At 34.2% G+C, this 20,258-nt stretch overlaps 1 protein-coding gene across 2 annotated transcripts in view; it reads left to right on the plus strand.

Moving 5' to 3' along the window:
• Window positions 1–20,258, plus strand: part of LOC105213050 (cadherin-related tumor suppressor) — a 229,040-nt gene that overhangs the window by 9,028 nt on the left and 199,754 nt on the right. Inside the window, exon 1 of one of the 2 annotated variants that reach the window (XM_011185574.3) lies at window positions 7,319–8,028. The exons of the other annotated variant lie outside the window; for it this stretch is intronic. The gene's annotated coding sequence lies outside the window, so the exon portion shown is untranslated. Of the gene's footprint in view, window positions 1–7,318; window positions 8,029–20,258 lie in introns of those variants that run through there. 2 annotated transcript variants of the gene reach the window in all.

Here is a 20,258-nt window from a genome sequence, read left to right on the forward strand (position 1 = left end):
CCGTGTGAGGTTTGTGCAAACACCGTATGCTGCACTCCAATCAAAGGAATTTCAAAAAGCGTCGTCAACGTCAATAACAACAACAACAATAACTACCTAACATAACAATAACAATATAAATGAGAGAAGTAGAAATCAACAACAACAACAATAAAGACACAACAAAAGTGTCTGCATTTTACAAACAATGGCACTGTGTGTTGGCCAACGTCATTATCACCGTCATCAGTGGTGGCTATATAGCGAAGTGGCGAGTCGCCTGAAAGTGTGGAGTTGGTTGAAAGTGGTAGTGAGCAGGGTTGCCAACACACTAGATAATATTAAAAAAAATATATATTTAAGAAAATTAAAAAAAAAATAACAGAATAAATTCTATGATTTTTGTAAGTCAAAATAAAAATTCAAAAATATATTTAAAATCAAATTAAAACGGCACTTAGGTTAATTTGCGCTTTCTGACATACTTTTCAGTTGATTATCTGTCAAAAAGTTGTCAACTAACTTTAAGTATCAATTATAAGTTGACTCAAAATATGTCTTATATTTATTAAAAACCCTTATTAATTATAAAAATTTTTATAAATATTTTTTTTCGAAATTCAAAATTAAATTTGCTTTGAAATCAAAAAATCCTGATCGTGGCAACCCTACAACCATTTACCGCATTGTGCTCGCACTCGTTGCTATCATCTTCGTCATCATTATCGGCGGTCAACTTTGCGCAGCGGAATTCCACCGACGGTCAAATAATAACAACAACAAAAACATGTATGACAACAACAAAGTCAGCAGAAAGGTCTTCCTCTACCACTTGTAGTGACACACAGGTAAACATACATACTTATGTATTTGCTTGAGCATGTGAGCGAGTCTCTTTTGCCGAGTTGCATAGCAATTTTGAGTAAACCATAGAAAATCGCTGGTACATTAACCGTGAGTAATGGAGAAAAATGCAAACAAATAATCAAACGTAAGTATTTAACTTACATACAAGCAAACATATATTCAGACCGCTTGAAAACCCTAACGAAATGCGCAAGAAATATAGGAAATAGTTAGATAGCGCATAAAAAAGTGTACAAGTTCATATAGAGAAAAATTGAGTGCGTTGTTGGAGAGCGCGCTCCACTGTCGCCTACATATAGACATACGTAGATATTTGTTTGCTTGCTTATCAGCGTTGACTCTGAGCGTCAGTGCTTTTTAATGAATTTGTTTATTAAACGTGTTTGCGTTAAACATTTTTTTGCCATAAATTCTCAGATATCTCTGTTGTACGACACACTCTTTACAGTGGGTCATTTCGAATAATTTTTACGCAAAATTTTTTAAAATAAATTACGAATTATTTTAGTGTGGAGGGTACTGGAGAATAATGAGAATAATGTATGCTATAATTTCAAATTTGCGAATTAATAAAAGCGCTGTGTGTTCAAAAAATAGCGGGAATTGTAAAATTTAAAATTTTGGAGCAGCCAATTGTCCTAATTTTTTTATTACGTTGATTTATTGATACCAAAAAGAATATTGTATATTCGCCAGACATGACCCCGTGAGACTTTTTCCTCAATCAAAAATAAAGAGAACCCTAGAGGGACATCGATTTAGAAGCATACAAGGAATCGCTCAAAAAGCTAATAGCGTTTTTAGACAGGAGCTAATTGATCAATTTACCGGCCTCTGCTCGATTAAAACGCTTATTAAGATCGATTTACCATACAACATAAAATCTACATTTATTTATAATAGAATTTTAATCGACTTGAAGATCAAATGCAACTCTGCGACAAAGACGTGCGATATACGTTATTTGCCTGCGATTGGCTGAAATTTTTTGATAGAAAAAAGCTACGGTAGATGTCGCTGCTAAAAATATTAATCAGCTGATGAAACTTACCAACTTCTCATGAAAAGCAAAAACAAAAATGTATAACAGCTGATCGATATCGAGTAGCCGGCCGTATAAAAGACAAAAAAAGTTTTCTCAATAAAATAATTAATTGATCAATTAATATGGCTGTCTAAAAACACTATAAAAGATAACACAAAAATCAAGTTTGTGAAGAGTTTCGACTTTTGGAAAAAGCGCTCTCGCTGGCAAAAGTACATATAATCGAATGGGGATTATTTTAAAGGCAATAACATTAATGTTGACGAATCAATTAAATTTTTTTTTTCAAAAAATCAAAATTCCCGTTATTTTTTGAACACACATCGTTTATATTTTATTGAGTTTTATTGAATTGATGGAGTCGAGATTTTTTAGTTGAAATAATCTCTAAACTGAACCACTGTCGATCAAGTGAATGTTGTTTGCTGAGCGCAAAGCAGAGAACTACACGCTTCGCTCACCTTTTCAAACACTTGTGCTCACCAACATAACCGTAGTCTCCCATTGATTTGTGGCGGCTCTCTTGTGTCGATGCTCGTGCGCTCAATGAACAAACCGGCTCAAGCGTTCGATACAATTGTAATCGTCGATGAGATTATTTCCTCGCTAAAAGAGAAAAGACACATGAATACAGCTACTCAACAGCATATGTATATGTATATATGTGTGTTTGTGTTCAGAAGCATAACTGGTGGAATGCATGTATGAGTGAAAAATTAAGATGAAGATGCCGGCTGCTGGCTGTTGGCTGTGTTGCCTCAGCTATACCAACTTACTAACCATGCGCCACACTATAGTCCGCCACTCACACACCGCTTGCATGTCGCACTGCCTCTCTTTCCAATGCGAATGTGCGCGTCCATGCCTTCTTGCGGCAAGCGAACATGCCATATTAGACACAATCAAATTCCATTAATATTATTAAAAGTATGTATTTTGGTTTTTCGACTATCGTGTACGTGGCCGTGAGTGTTGTGCAGCAGCAAAAAAATATCAACAACAACAACAACTTGCGTTTTGTATTTTACGCCTTTTCTGCTGCTGCTTCAGCGCGCTTCACTTTGCTTTGCCGCAGACTCTGCAGATGCTGGCCCTTTTGTTGTTTGACTGCGCGATTGTTGTTGTTGACTATTTTTTGCTTCTTTTATACTTGTTGTTGTATTTTGTGTGAGTTGTTGTTGCGTTCTTGTGGCCATGCGCTCGCTGTCTACTGCCGCTGCTGCTACTGTGTTGTTGTTAGTACCGCGTCAACATTGTGGCAAGTGGCAAATGCGTTTGTGTTGCAAAGCGCGCTACAACAACAACGAGAACGCCTGAATATATGTGCATATCAAATTTGGCGTGAAGTAATCAAAATTAAGGAAATTCATTTCTTTGTTTGAACGACGCATAGCGACGAGAGAGTGTGTGTATGGATGTATGTATGTATGTATGTCTTTACGGCCAAACACTTGCTTACAGCCATAAAAATATTGAAAAAGTAAACAAACACAACAACTCCGCGCACTTACAGCAAACGAGAATCTGCAGACGCACACACACACAGGCAAATAATCGCTATTTTACAGCTTATGTATGCATGTGTGCGTCTGTATTCATCTCACAAATAGGCCCGCTGACGTTTGCTGCTTCGAAATTTATGGAAACTTAATGAATTTCATATCGTCAATTAGAAACGAAAGACTTAAGCGACGAACTCGAGCGCGCGCACTGCCAAAGCAATTGTAACAAAAATGCATGTGTGTATGAGTTTGTGTCTGCGTTTTGTGTCGAATTTCAATTGTTGATGGTAATTTGTGTTGTTGCTCTGTTGTTGTAATTGATTGCTAGCAATTAGTTATGTGGGTTGGCAATAGAGTTAGCACAATTTAACCTCAAGAATTGTGCGCTAACGCCGCCGCCACAGACAATAGTGCTAAGCATTTAAAAAGCGAAAATTGTTAAAAGATTACCCTTTGTTGGTGATTTGTGGTATTTCCTTCTATATGTGTGCGTATGTATGTTTTGCGCTGAAGAAGTGGCAAGTGAAAAAATGACTAAATGATCTGGAACTGATGTATAAATGAAGCGCGGAAATACGATTACTAGTTACATGTGAAGGCAAGTGTGTGATTTGAGATTCTAGTTGGAAGTTGTTTATATTTCATTTGAAGAAATATGTAACTTTTTGGTATAGGATTATTGAGCGCTAGTTTCTAGTAAGCACATTCAATATTTTTTGTTTTTAAATTTTATTATCTTAGCTGAGAATTTGGTAGTCATGAACCACTCTCCTGGGGTTAAGAGCTCAAATCCCGATAGAAGTCAAATTCTACTACCTTATTCTGTCCTTTTAACGGTTTTTAGAGTTATGGGTACCTTTATGCAAATTTTTTTCATCAGATTTTGTTTATTGGTGATTTTTTCGACTTTACATAACCTCAACAATTTTATGAAATTTCGTGAATTAAGTCTTCATAAGGTACAATTGCCTTAATTTTCGCAAATTCTTAAGTATTTTACGAGGAAAATAACTGTTTATATGTACTACTATGCCAGCTATAACTCTTTCCTTCAAATACAATAGATATATGCTTGAGTAATTTGCTAGAATTTACAGCTTTTCTGTAAATACAAAATATTTTCTTAGCCATTTTAGCAATATTCACAAATATTTGTCGCCTAGCACAACAACACATATACATATGTGTCTAAAATATATATATATATCTATAAGCAAAGGGTAAGCCCACGTGCAGGGAATATGTCTAAACTTAAGTCAAGCATACATATTGATATTTATATGAACCATTGAGACTCCATACGAAAGGCAAAGCATAACAAAGCAATAGACTAAAAAGAAGTCTTCGAAAACTAACCAAAACGTAGAAGAATAGCAAAACAATAATAATAACAACAACAAAAACAAGAGTGACAGTGAACACAACAAAAGAACGAAAGGTAGGTCTAAAGCCAAGCCAAGGTAAATGTGGAATCATTCGCAATAAAAAAAATAACAAAAACAGACACACACACATAAGAGCAAAAGTAAAGGAGTTCAAGCAACAGCAACATAGCAGCGTAACCAACGAAAAAATGAGCATCGATAATTTTAATTTGAAACCAGTTTTCCTGTGTTCCTCAATCAGCACACCGAACCTTGCCACGCTCATCAGCCGCTCTCCGCCTTAAATGACGTTCAAGCGTTCAAGAGCACCAACACCGCACAAAAAAGGAAAATAGTAATAAACGTCTCGTTCGGCGCTCTTCGAATTATTTAACTTGCAGCATTTTGTATGCTAAGTTGCAGCGACTTGTTGCGCCGTACCAAAAGCTAAAAAATTTCTTTTAAAGAATTTTCAGTTAGCTGAATGCTGCCAAGGCATTGTTTTTGTTTCGCTATTTGTTTATTTTCTCCACTGCGCCAACTCTATTGCCAACTTCAAGCCGATAATTATAGTTACAAAAACATTATGCTTTTTATCTCTTCTGTTGTTGGCTAAATTTTGTTTTGCCGGCGGCTACAGGAAATATTGTGCGCTCTCCTGGCGACGTTTCAGTTTATGAGTGAGAGCAAGTAAATAATTGCACAATTTGCGAATTGCGAGCAATGTTGGAAACAAAGATGGGAGTTGAATTTGCTGTGAGTGGAAAGAAAAGCGTAATTCGGTTGTCAAAACAGTTTTGAAGACTCTTTACTTGAATATTTGAGTGTTGTAATGAATTAAATGTATGCTGATACTTCTGAAATTAACTGTTAATTAGTAATTAGTTGTTTTCTTTACTCAAAATACTCAAAAAAGGTGTATGGAGGCGGTAGTATAAGATCTACAACTTAATGCAAACTGCGCCTAATTGTAGGCAACAATTTAATTTAATACTTTATTTTCTTATTCAAATAATGTAAAAATGGATCTCATTTAAGCTGATAAATGTTCACTTTGATCACTTATCATTGAGCTGGTGCTCTAAGTCACGAGATAAAAATAAATTCCATAAAAAATTGAGACATTTTTGGGTTGTGAGAAATGCCTATAAGTAGGCAAAGTTTGAGATCTTGAACCTATATTAATTTTTTGGTTTAAAAGCTGTGATTTAATTCAATTTAATTAATTTCTGATTAGTATAAAAACAAAAATTCATTCTATACCACTTCAGAGACCCTGTTTAGACTCCACGATTACTCCCATATTACATTTCTTCTAAATATTGGTAATTTTCTATTCAACTAATTATAGTTTTAATTACCCATATTAACAGCGAGATTCATCAATTTCGGATAAGAAACTTGTTTCGAACAACTCACCCATCAACAGTGTGGCCAACACTTTTGCTAAGTCTACTAACTGCCTAATATCCTCAATCGAAATGATTTCAACTATTGATTTTTATCACATTAATATTACACCATTCGTTTGATAAAAAATGTTGTCATAAAATTTTTATATTCTAACGCTCAGTAGAAGACGCAATTTGTACGATCTACACGCTCCGAAAGAAAATAGCTAGCACGAGAGAGCGCGAAGGAGAGAGAGAAAAGGAAAAGTGAGACTTGGAAAAACAAGTGAAAATTTCTGGTTTTACCTGTATGTAAGTACCGCTGAACAGGTAGGTAGGGTAGTTAGCCTGTCTGCGCTCAAACGCAGGCATAACAAGTCCTGTTCACTATTCGCTGGCGACAAGAACATGAGCGTACTCATTTATGCTTGCGCTCGCAGCTGTGATGAGATTTTTGCTTGCGCGCGCTCACTCTCTCTCTCTCTCTGCATATTACTTTTATTGCCTTTTACCTTTTGCGCATTTTTATTTACTCTTTTGGCCATTATTTAGTTACGCGCTCAGCACTAATGAGCGTTGAGATGTGGCCCAAAACAAGTTGCCACATTTGGTGAGAGTTGCCAGCGCTCGAAATGGTATGTTCTTGTTGCGAGTTGTTTGTGTGGTTGTTGGCCGTGCGGCCGTTGTAAATTGTAAATGATCTTGCTGGACAGCTTTTCCAACAGTTACACTGTGGACATATTTTTGTTGGCGCTACTTGCTGTTGTTGTTGCTATTGTTGTCGGTTGTTGCTATTGCTATTTTCCTTTGCGCTTGATGTCTTCACTGCTGCCTTGTTGTTGGTGCATTAAAAAATGTCTGCATTTGTTGTGCGCGCTGGCTTACTGCACGGCGCACAGTTGTTGCCCGCTATTGTGTTGTTTTTGTATATTTATAATACGTGTCTGTGGCAAGTTGCAACCAGTCGCACGGCTAATTGAGAGTTTGGCTGTCAGTGAGCGCTGCAGACAGCAGGTGAGAGAGAGAGAGAGTGGGAGTTAGTGAGCGAGCGTCTTATTAGTTTGTTCTTGCGCTCTCTTGCTGATCGCAAGCGCGCAGCCCAGCTAGTTGGCCAAATCTTAATACCTCCATTCCGGCCGACACGCACTCCAAACACTTGGCGGCCTCTCCAGTTTTGTTACGACCGCGATTTTGTGTAGCAGCGTTGCGCGGACGTTTCGTTTTGTCGAAAATTTTTGGATTTTCTGTGCGAACTGAGACGCGTTCGTGGAGTTCAGCTCAGTTATCCATTGAAATAATTGTGTGTAGTTTTTTTGAATGTGAATTGCGAATTGAAAGATACTAAAAGTTGGAGAGAAGTGTTTATTTAAGAAAAAAATATTTATTTTATGATATTTTGAGGAAAATTTCTATCAAAATTTATAAAATATACATAATTGTGATTGTGTTGCCACAGCATATACAGCTGAAATAGTGATTGCTTTGCAATTCTTCTATCAAGTCTACAATACAATAAATAAAGTCTACAAAGTGCAAATAAAATGTGTGAACGGCATGTATTTGTGGCATATTTGCCTGCCTTACGCGGCGGAGGTGAAGTGTTGTAGGAAGCGCAGCTTTTAAAAAAGTAAGCAAAAAAATTATTGAAAATACACACATACAAGCTTACAAATTGAAATAAAAAATAGAAATTCTTCAAAAATCACAAAAATCTCAAAATTGTGAAATTGTGTTTACCAGTGTGAAAGTGCTACATTTGCCGCTGAAGTCCGCAAATTCTCTAAGCAAAAATATTCAACAACAATTACAACACATCCCACCAACAACAACTCGCATTTTAAGGATTACAAAGTCACTGCAACATTAATGCAACATAAATGGTAAATGCCCCGTGCAACTTTTCTTTATTCTCATACAAAAACAAAATGGAAAAAATTGCTTCTTAGATTTTCGATAAATATTTCCTTTTGCCTCGGCTGTGTTGTGCATTTCGCTTGTGTGTAAAATTCTGGTTTAGCGCATTCACCACAATATTATTTTTGTTTTGTATGCCGCATGTTGCATGGTTATGGTTGCATGCAACAAGTAGGCATATGTGCTTTGAAATTTCATCGATACGTTACGTGTGTGACTGAGTTGTAGTATGTTATATTTGCCGCCGCTGTTAGTTGACAGCCGCTGCGTGCTTGGCATACGCATGCGCAAACGGCCGTCGCATGGAAAGTCTCTAGTTCCTGCAGTTTGTTCGATCGTCTGTGTGGATTGTTTTTATTTTATGTAAAGGCAATCATATATGAATTCAAATTCATTGTGGTTGCTGGAAATGTTGGTACGCCATTTTATGTGTGGATGTGGATGTGTGTGGACAACTGAAAATCGATTGGTGAAAATTATGTTCGAAATTGGTGTTTTAGTGCTGAAATTGTTGTTGTAAGAAAGGAGTTGTGTGTTGATTTTGTTGTAATCTATACTTCTGAAGATCTGATTTCATAACTTTGAACCAGAAAGTTGTTGAACCAAGCAGACAATGTTCTAGCATGCAAAGTCCCCGAAAAAATTTTTTCTCAATTTGGTGGCAAGGACGTTCGGATAGAAATATATATATATATATATATAAGAAATCACTTTCTAAAACAGTACAGACTTTTCGAATAGTGTTCTAACATAGTTTAAAAAAGAGTAAAATCACTCAGAACGACATTAGAAGTACCGTTAGATTTTTAAAATCGTCCAAATCGATCAGTAATCACTGCCTATCGCCTCTGCTATTGTTTCTAAGCTATCTGAGACTAAAAATTTTTAAAAAGAATCCCGACTTTATCTTTAAGGGATTCTAAATATGAACGTTGTCGGTTTGTAACTAGACAATATGTCTGAAATTGTTTAAAATACAATAAAAAACGAAAAGTCTTGCCGAAATAGCCTTTCCTTACTACTACCGCTTTAAAAGAGACATCTAAGTCAGCTATGTCATTTTCAATAAAGCTGCTATGCAACTTGAGTTAGTTCCAATAAAGCTTTTAAATCTGATCTGCTTTATAACATGAATTTGAAACCAAAAGTAAGCATAACCAAATCCCTTACGAATGAAGCCATCTCCGAAATTTATTCGAATATTATAATCTATGAATATGGAGATCCAAATGATAATCGCTTATCCAACACTACAGAAGACATAACTTCAGACCAATTTATACAAATAAGCGCTGATAATATGAAAATTGTGAATATAATCCTGCCGATTATGTGAATAAATTTCAGCTGATGATTTAATTAACAAAAGCGATTTGTACAAGAATATTAGGGTGAGCGCGTTTCTTAATAAAGAAATAGAAAGCTTTCGAGCACTGCAAAGCCTCGCACCAACAACTCAAACTCAAATAGCTGTATAAAGTAACTCAAAACATCCATTATATATACTCGCGCATACTAATGCCGCATATTTTTACCATTAAGTGAAGTGAAAAAATCTACAAAAAAAATAAAAAATAAAGAAAATCTGTAGAAAAAGGCTCATAAATCGGCCGCTAATGTTATTTCGTTAATAACCGAGTCGATGGCAAAGCAGGCGCTGTTATCGTAATTAAGGCAACTGCAATAACAATAAAAAATCAAAATTATTACAAAACAATAGCAACAAAAAAAAAAAAACAAAAATAACAACAACAAAAAACTGCTTCACACCTCGACGCGACGGCGCAGGCGCAAAAGTTGTTTTGGGCAGCGGATCGAATGTGCCGCCAGCAACAATAAATTTCACACGTACGCGTATATTATGTACATATCTCCCACAGACGACGGACGGCTGAAACTCGTACGTATGTAGCTCTGGTGTTGTTGCTTTAAAAGTTTAAAAGCCGGCACAAGCTGGCCGAAAACATTCCAACACGCCGTCCGGGCTGCTGTAATAGCTGCTAGAAACTCGCTTATAAATAGACTTATATGTTGCCATAATTTAAGCTACAGCTTCAGCTCAACTCAACTCCGGCATAATTGTTAGTGTTTATTCTGCGCGTTTTTTGTTGTTTTTATATTTTTTTTTAGTTTTTTTGTGGTTTATATATATATTTTTAAAATTTTTTTCGTATATATTTTTTTTTGAAATATTTTAGTTGTGCTGTCGCTGAGGAGGCGTGTTAGACGCTGCTTGGTGTGAATGAGGTGTGAATATGTCTTTAGTTGGTTGGGTGTATTTTTTTATTTTTTGAAATATTTTGCTTTTGGTGTGTCAACAAGTGTGTGTGGCTGTCGGGCGCTAAAATTAAATTGCATTAATTGCTTTTCAGTATGTGTAAATTTTCGAACGCACATCTGTTTACAAGCAGCATTTATGATAATTTTTTTTTTTGAGAAAAATTGCGCAATAATTTTATTTTTTTTGGCAAGTTAATTGCTTGGAAAGGAAGACCAGCTATAGCTAGGTTAAACAGCTGATAGACGTGTGAAAAAATTGTAATTTTGATTAAAAAGCAGGAAAATATTAAAAAAAAATTAAATAGAAAAATAAAATATATTAAAAAATTAAAATTTAATTATTACAGTTAAAAACAATTCTCAAATTATAAAAATAAATTTTTTTGATTAGGAAACAGAAAAAAAAATATATCTAAAAAATAAGAAATATACAAAAATAATATAAAAATAAAATTGAGTTAATAAACCTGTGAATAACAATTTTTAAAATAAAAAAATATTATTTTTAATAAAAAAACAGAAAAAATATGAAAATCAGTTAAAAAAAAAATAAAAGAAAAAATTAAAAATAAAAAAAAAATTTTAATTAACCAAAAATTTTAATTATAAATTCTAATAAAATTTGGTTATTAAAACAGTTAATAATCCTGTGAAAAACAATTTTTTAAATTTAAACTATATTAATTTTAATAAAAAAATCAGAAAAAATTAAAAAAAAATTAAAAAATAAAAAAAAAATTTAAATAATAAAAAATAAAATTTTATAAAAAATTCTAATTAACAAAAAAAAATTAATTCAAAATTCTAATGACTAATTAAAATTTTGGTAATTATTTTAAATTATAATACATTTTAGTTATTATTTTTAATTATTTAAGCAATGTTGCTAGTATGTTTAGCAACATTTGCATCAGATATCACTGAAATGCAGACAGAAATGAAACAATACTTTTTGCAATCATGAAGATTAAAACTAGTATGCCTAAAAACTCAGTAACTATCACCTTTACTTTGTGGCGCCACAGAAATATTTAATAAAATTACTTCACGCTCTTCAACATGTTGCTGAAACATGTTGATTATATACTATTTTAATCAACCACACCCACAATTTGTCTAACAACAGCTTTGGACTTCATAATTTCGGCATTTTATTTATAATAATATTTATTTTTCATTGCACTTTCCGTGGCAACTGTGTCAGGTCAATTTGATTTGGCATTGAGTGCGCTAATGAACTTCGTCGCGAATGCGATTTGTCAATTATTCATTTCGATTAAAGTGTTGAAGTCATAAAGTTGACAACTCAAGACAAAACAGGCATAATTAGCGACAAGAATTTGCCAATCAAAGCAACAAACACAAGGCACTAGAGTGCACTAACGGTGCTTGGTTGTATAGTATTTCATTATTTGTTGTATTTGCGTTTGCTTTTGTGTTTGTGAGTGTGTGTGAGAGTGCGCCAATTGAATTGGTTTGTCAAGCGGACATTGACGCCTCCGCTATCAATTTATCGCGCATACTTCGCATATAATAAATATTTATGAGCGCCTAGGCATAACTCTATATCTCGCCACTGCAGTCGTCTATGCTTGTGTGTGTGAAAAAGCGCCCTGTGCGACAGTATGCCATTTAATTGCATATAAAACATTAAGTTACTGGCAATTAAACGCATTAGCAGCTTAACTTAAGCTTAAGTGAGCGGCAATAAAAGCACTCAGCTGTATAGCACGCAATCGCTTTGGTTTATTCAACAACAACAGCAACAACAACGAGGTGTATAACAAACATTTTTTCGGCTCAACAGCTTGTTTGTTGTTCGCTGATTGCTGCTGGTGACACACACACACATATATCTCGCCAAGTATAACTAGTGTAAGTAGCGCCTGCGCTAGGCAGCAGCAGCGCCGTGTGCGCTTTGTGATTTAACAAATCAAAAGCGAAAAAAATGGCGAGCAATAAAAGTGCACCCATAAATGTCAGTAAGAATCAACTAAGAATAAAGCATAGCTGTAATAAATGTAAAAGCTACAAATAGTGTGGCAGTGACAGCAGAATTCATATTGCTGACCATGAACCAAGTTGAGGTTCAACAACAGCAGCAAATATTGATATTGTTCTATTCTTGTTGTTGCTGGCAAATTACAGTTACGTTTTTTCTTGTATTTTTATTAATTTCCTATGCATATATGGCACTAATAGCAGCGCTTAAAAGCAATATTACCAATAGAAGCAACAACAACAACGTAGCACTGGCGTTCCACATAGTGTAATAGCAATTACTTGCTATGTGCTGTCATGCGGCAGCTTGTTTTGGCAATCAGAATTTGTTAAACAAATGTTTGCAAGCAACGCGTTCTCGTAACGAAGTCAACATGTGGCGCACGAAGTGAAAAAAAAAAACTGACATTGTTGACAGGCATGGCAAGGCAGGTGCGTAGCGCTTGCAACATGTTGTGGCAGCGAGGGAGCGAAAGTGGAGAAACATATTAAATTGAATATAAAAATAGCGAGAAATTTGCTTTAATAATAATTTTAAAAACTTCGAAAATTTTCGAAAATGTAAAAAACAAAATTCGAACATTTTCGAAGATTAAAACAATATCAAAATTTTTGATGTAAAATGCACGTGTTTTAAAAAATTTTAAAAGTTAACGAAAATTTGATTAATATAATTTTCGAAAATATTAAAAATAATTTCGAAAATTTTCGAAGTTTGAAAAAAGTCAAAATTTTTGAAGATACATAATTGAAAAAGTTTAAAAAAGAGTGCAAAATTTTCGAAAATATAAAAATAAAATTCAAAAATTTTCGAAGATTAAAATAATTTCAAAATTTTGGAAATTACATACACATGTTTTAAATAAATTAAAAATGTTCGAAAATTTGTTTTTTTTTAATTTTCGAAAATATGAAAAATAATTTCGAAAACTTTCGAAGATTAAAAAGTTTCAAAATTTTCGAAAATACATAATTAAAGAAGTTTAAAAAAAGTTTAAAATTTTCGAAAATATAATTTATATTATAATTTGTATTTTTTTCAAATTTTTGAAATTTTTTTTACTATGGAAATATTTTGAAGAACTATTTAGAAATATTGCACATCTACTCGTATATTAGATAGTTTTCTATAGAAATCAACAAGAATAGTTTGTATATATCGCTCTACCTTGAAATATGAACTAAGTATTAAAAAATTTTTTAAAATTTTGACAACACCGTCACTTAGGATTTTGTTAATTTTTTGAAAGTATTTCAGTTTCCTATCATTATGAGTAATTGCTTGTATTATCGAAAATATTTTTACAACTTCAATTTCCAAACAAATAAGAATTGATAACCCCCTTAGCGGTAATTCCTACTAACGACACTGCATTAATCACAGAGTTGATTTACCGCGAAACACGAATTATTCACAAATGAAATCGCAAATGCAATTGTTGATTGACCTTTTTTTTGTCCGAATTTCGCAAAAGGTGTGGTGGTGACGGCCACCATTCGCGCTAACTGCGAGTAATAATACTTCATTATAAATATGAAACCAATCTGTAAATGAGAAAATTAATACAAAAAGCGTTAGACTACAGGCACAAACGTGTCTCAACACGCTTAAGCTGCGATTGAGTGCCAATAAAACACAGGCGCAACACTCATTGAGCCTTTTTTGCTTATTGTTTTTGGGTCCAAAGTCAGGCAATCGTTTCGGCGCTCATTCATGTTGTGCATTTGTTATTGTTATTATTTTATTTTTATTTTTTTATTGGGTGTGAAGTAAAGCTCTGCTTGCATACAACTGCCACTAATGCACTCTCTAAATTATTAATCCGCAAAAATATTTATTTTATTCGATTTTGGGTTTAATGCGGATTCAATTTCTTAGAAAAACAGATAATGTAGTCATTAATGGTGGTTTTTTAGCAATACTACTGTGTGGCATGAGTCAGTAAACCGGAAGGATTACTACTTGATATCGATTTTTGTTATTATTGTTTTTGTTGTAATAAATTGAGGCCATATGTTTTGCTGATTGATGTATAAATCTCGAAATCCTGGAATTGCTTGCACATGACAGCTGTCAAAGTTTTTAAAATGTCAATAATAATATAGTCATCGTGGCTTCAGAACTCGGTTAAATCTGTCAGTCCGATGTCCTTGCTTTCGAGAGACATTTTCCACATTGTGGGTCAAGAATAATTAGCTTTGTTTACTACATCTATAAATGGCTTTCTCGTCGAAGTTTCGCCTCTAACCAGAAGAGTTGCTGATCCACCTACCTTTCTGTCGAAACTGAAACTTTTGATGGATGTTGAGGAAGCCCATAGATCATCTGTAAAACCACTCCAATATTCTAAAATTCAAAGTTAGATTTATTGCTTCTTATGAGCTGTAACTGTATTCGCTCTCTTATATATATAAGATAGTAGGGCTCGGTAATCGGTTTCCGACTAGAAAATTTGGTTTGATTAGGGAGAAAATAGTTTAAAATCACTTCAAATTAATCAATAAAGGTATCTAATAGATACTTATATTTACTACCTTCTTATCTCTCTTCTGTCTGTTCGGGAAATTGGGGGCATAGAGAAGCTACTTCAACTCTGAATTCTCAAGCATACTGATTTGTACGAATTTCACACGGCACTCTCTGTCCACATTATCAACGCTGAGCCACTAGCGAGCCGCCTTTGCTATCAACTACTTGTATATATGCTTGTTGTTGTTGTTTTCCTTCGCTAATATTTCCACATCAATTAATTTCCGCCAAATGACAATTGAATTCTGCAATTGCGGTTGTCAAAAGTGCGATGGGTTATCACTGACGCTGTCATCAGCTGTGGAATTTAGTTAGTTAGTTGGCCTTTTAGTTGGTGGCTAGCTGGCTGGCGCGCCGGTTTGGTTGGTAAGTGGGATGTCAGCGTCATCATTAAGCGATGAACTGTGGCGAAGCGGACGCGAATGACGCTGAGAACGCTACGGATATTAGTAAAGTTGATGATGCTGATTGAGCAGCAACAACACTAACAACTAAGAAAAATAAGAACAAGGAAAGCTCAGCCTATGAGTGCTGGTGGAAGTATGGTAGTTGTTGATGGCAGCGGGCAACGCGGCGGTGGCGTGGACAACAATGAAATCTACTCAATTTGCTGCGCTGATGCGCTTCATTGCGCAGGCTTTTCACCAGGCGACTGTATATGAAATATTTGAGTGTGAGTGTGTGTGTTGCTCCTCCGTGTTGCTGCTGCTGAAAAATGAAATATTGACAATTTAAACGCTGTTTTGCTAGGAAGCGGCCGCAACAATTCAACAGCTTTCAGTGTCAATATTATTTTCATTGTCACATATTTCCGCAAAAGCAATGAGCACAAAAAACAAAAACAACAAAAACGACAAAAAATGCAGCAAATAGGAGTCATAAAAAGCAGCAAATGAGAAAATGTCGCAAAAGCAAAAATGTGCAAAAATTGCTGTCTGCTGGCAAGCAATAATAAAAGAATAAACTAAGCAAATTGCCGTTTAGTCAGTCGCGTTTGGTCGACCGTTAAAGTGCCACTATTTATATGCTCGTGTGTGTATGTGTGCGCTTCAGAAAGTCAGCAATTATCCGGTGCAGTAGCGACAGAAGTCACCAGAATTTCGCTAAGCGCGCGAGTTGAGCAGCAAGTCATACATACAGCAAATGAAAAAGTGGCATTGGCAGTGGCGCAAGCGCGGTAAGCGACAAAACTATGCGCGTTGCCATTTAAGGTGCCAGCAATGGCAAGATTCGCACAAAGCAACAGATATATTTCATTATTATTATATTTCAAGCAACTAGAAAATATTTTCTGTATGCGAGCGTATAAGTGAGTCTATATGACAAACTGGCTGCGCATCCTTTTTTGGTACGGGATGGTTTCAAAATGAACATATTTACATTATATAAAGCTTTTTGAGATATAAATATATATAATAAATACTAGTAAGCCGCAGATTTGTGATATTTATGTATTTCAGAATATCTTAAAGCCGATATTATGCTTATACATATCTTTAAGATTACCTATGAAACCTCAGTCTCCACAACACCTATCAGAACACCACTCTCAATTATATATAATATACTTATAATGCATATATACTATATGTACCTGTCCACATGTCTCTCGCTTACACCAAACGATTGCGTCACTTTGGTATTTTCGTGGCCACTAAAAATTTTGATTATTTCCTATATGCGCGCCCTTCGTCTAGGCGTTCAATAAAAAAAATCTTTTATGTTCGTTTCATTTTTTGTATACATTCTAAAAATACGATTTAATAGGCTTGGGAAAATACTATTGCTCAGCTACAATACAATTGATTGTGTTTAAATAATAGCTGTTGAACGCGAGTCACAGCACAAACACCTTCACATTCACTACGGCGCAATTAAAATAGCCGTCATTCAAATGTCACTGTGTTGGTATGCGTCTAATTAGTATGGTATTTACTTAATATAAAGTCAACTATTGGTATGCGCTGCGTACAAATTCATTTCAGTTGCTAAAATTATAAAAGATTTTCCCTGACATTTAAGTAGTTGTGCTGCTAGTTATTTTAATTAAGCAAAAGTCTTGTGTTTCGTAGGGAAATAGAGACATTAAAGTGGCTTGGAGTTTATGAAGCACTTGTGTCATTAGTAATTCCATAAACTTGATGCCTATAAAATGGGATTGTAAGACTTCATTAATGAGATCGTAGCTTTGTGGTGACTTTGTCAGCTGATTACTGAAGGGTTTTAAGGGAAAAGCGCTTGAGCAGGGGAAGATTAAATCGTATAACTACTATTAACTAGCCTTGAAGATTTATGTGCTTGAGTTTTTTGGCAATAAATGTTTTCAAAGAGTTGATTGGGATTTAAAAATAAATTATTTTCTTTGGTTTTAATTAGATTTTTATTTTATTTTTTATTTGCTTTATTATTTTTAACTTTTTTTTGTTTGGTTTTGAAATTTTTTCATAAGTGATGTTTCTCATGCTTTTATATATAAAACCATTCCATTCCATAAAAATAAGCTACTTATTGGTATAAGCACCAGTTTGGGACGAAGTCAATTCCGCAATGAATATAATTTTTCCATCATTCAAGAGAGTTGGTCATAAAATTCATTAAAAAATATTTTAAAGCTAAACCTTTTGCAAAATGATTTTGGTTTTTTAAATGTTTGGAGACTTTAAACAAGTTTGGAGACATTCAAAATATTCGGAGAGTTTGAAAATTTTTTGAAAATTTAAAATTTTTAATTGAAATATAAGATATTTGGAGAGCTTGAACATATTTGGAGATAAAAAAAAAGACGCAAAATATTTGGAGAGTTTGAAAATTTTTTAGAAAATTGAAAATTTTTAGTTGAAATATATTTGAATAGCTTAAACATATTTGGAGATTTTTAAATTGTTGTAGAGTTTGAGTTTTTTGTAGAGTTTGAAAATATTTTGACATGCACATTCTTTAGATTATTATTAATATACATATATTTTTTTTAACATTTATCTGAATGACATTTCTATGAAAAATCCTTATGGAAGTATGGAAAGCAATTCTTTCATTAATAACCGCGAACAACCTTTCTACTGCTTTTTTCAATTTTCATTTATTTATTTTTTTCAATTCTTTCATTTATATATTCGCAAAATCTATTTCGCCAATTTTTATTGCCACACACATAAAATTTAAATGACCGCTATCTCTCAAAACATCGGGTATGTTGTCTTAATTGGCAAGACGAATGTGGTATTTCCGCAAGATTTATTTGTCGCTGCAGACCAAATGTTGAAAATCAATAAAAATGCAAATTAATGGCTTATAAAATAGTGGCAGGTAGTGAAATTTGGCGTTTTAATTATGAATCAAAAATGTAATAAATGCAATTGGTTAGAGAATTGTTGTTGCAAAACACATAATTTCGATTGATTGTGGGAAAATAGGAAATTTTTGGATTTATTTTGGATTTTTTTTTATATGAATATGTATGTTAGCGCTTAATTGCTCCCAAATATTTAATCGTTTTTTATTTTCACTCAAGTTGTATGATTTCATATAACGGTATGTTTGAAGTTTGGGTGCGTTACTATTAAAAATAGTTTATATAACTTTTGAACATTTGAGCGGTACATTAAGCTCATGTGGAGTTAATTATGTTGTGTAGTAATCATTATTATTACATGATTTAAAAATGGAGGAAAAGTGAGTTATAATTTTTGAAAATAATTTTTGATTCAAAAATAGTGAAAGAGGAAAGCGGAGTGGCGTAAAATCTAGTATGACTCTAGTTACTCCACAAAATTTTCCAATTCACTTTTATATAAAAATATGGAATATACCAAAAACTCCAAAAAATATTCTAATTCAAATTTCCAAAATCTGGCAGCTCCAACTCCACTCCACTCACTGACTCAGTTCTTTAATGCATTTGCAGTCAGTCGCTGCGAACAATTAATCAAATTAATGGTTATTAATAGCAACAAATACATATGCATTGTCTCTACATGCATGCACACGCTGAGTTTAGAAGAGCGAAGTTAATTATGTAGGCAGGTTCTATGTAGTAAGTTCTTTTTGATTTTCCCTCTATATATTGACCATAACATTGTGTAGTGAAGGGCCGCGGCAAAGGCAAAGAATAATTGAAAAATTTTAATTTTCGAACGGCCAACAGTGACTGGTCGCTTTCAAGCAGAAAAAAAAAATCAGAAAATAGAAAATTTCGATTAATAAGCAGTTGTCAGTTAAATTATGCGTAAGCTATGCGCCGTAAAGTGTTTGCTTGATAAGCAGCAGATCACAGCAAATGGATTCGAATAAATCGCGGCAGCAGAAAAAAACCAAAAACAGCAAAACTGAAAACAATAAAAGCGGCCCTAAGAACAATTAAGGGCCGTTAGACCATTCGAAACGAAACTACGCAGCTGATAGAAGCACACACACACAAATACATGCATATATTCAAGCGAGTTCGTTGCTTAAGTCTTTAGTATTTCATGCTTTTAGCTGTATTTTGGCAGCGCCGCAGCATGCAGCCGTGTGAGCGTTTTTTACCATGTGTGTTGTTGTTAAATTTGTATTTTCGTTCAATTTCGTTGTTTTTTTTTTGTTCTCTCAACTGCTTGGCATTCACCGTCATTTATTCATTTATGTAAGTATGTTTGTATGTATGTATGTTTGTATATGGCATTTCGCCGACCAATAAGTCAAGCAGACAATCCGGCAGTATGCCGCTCAGTCAGCCGCCCTATAACCAGTTAGGCGTTCGTTTGCTCGCCCCATAGCTGTGTTGGCTAGCTGTGGCTGGCTGTAAGCTGACTGCCGACCAGCCAACAATGGCCATTGACCGAAACAAATCATCTGCAAACAAGTTCATACGAAAACTACACTAAAACAGATAACAATAACTACAGCAACAACTATAGAGAAACAACAACAACAGCAAGATTAATATTTAAAACAAAACAACAACAATAAACATAATATATTTGTTAGTCTAGTTGGCGATTGCGCCAGCAACTGAGAATATCACATTTGAAACTTTATGACTTTTATAACGGCTAAAGCATATAGTTATATATATATATTTAGCTAATCTCTTGCTGATATTCTCACACAAGTACAATTCTACTAAGAAAGTCTTGTGTTTATATCTCGTAATACCTTGTCTTTTGATTAATTATTTTGCATTACTTTCGACATTACTTGCTGATTCTAAGATAACTGTTGTCTCTTTCGCTTGTTGTATGTGACAAGCGCTGAAGCGCGTTGAGTTGGTTGACAGCTGTGTCTGCGTCTGTGGGCAGCATTCAACAGAATGTCACCACAGCAAGCGCCTTCGAGTGGAGCATATGTAATTATACGGGCTTATATAATTTCCAAACACGGATTTTTATTGTTTGGGATAAATAGCTA

This window comes from Zeugodacus cucurbitae, chromosome 3, assembly GCF_028554725.1.
Source record: "Zeugodacus cucurbitae isolate PBARC_wt_2022May chromosome 3, idZeuCucr1.2, whole genome shotgun sequence".
In the NCBI taxonomy this organism is placed as follows: Eukaryota; Metazoa; Arthropoda; class Insecta; order Diptera; family Tephritidae; genus Zeugodacus; species Zeugodacus cucurbitae.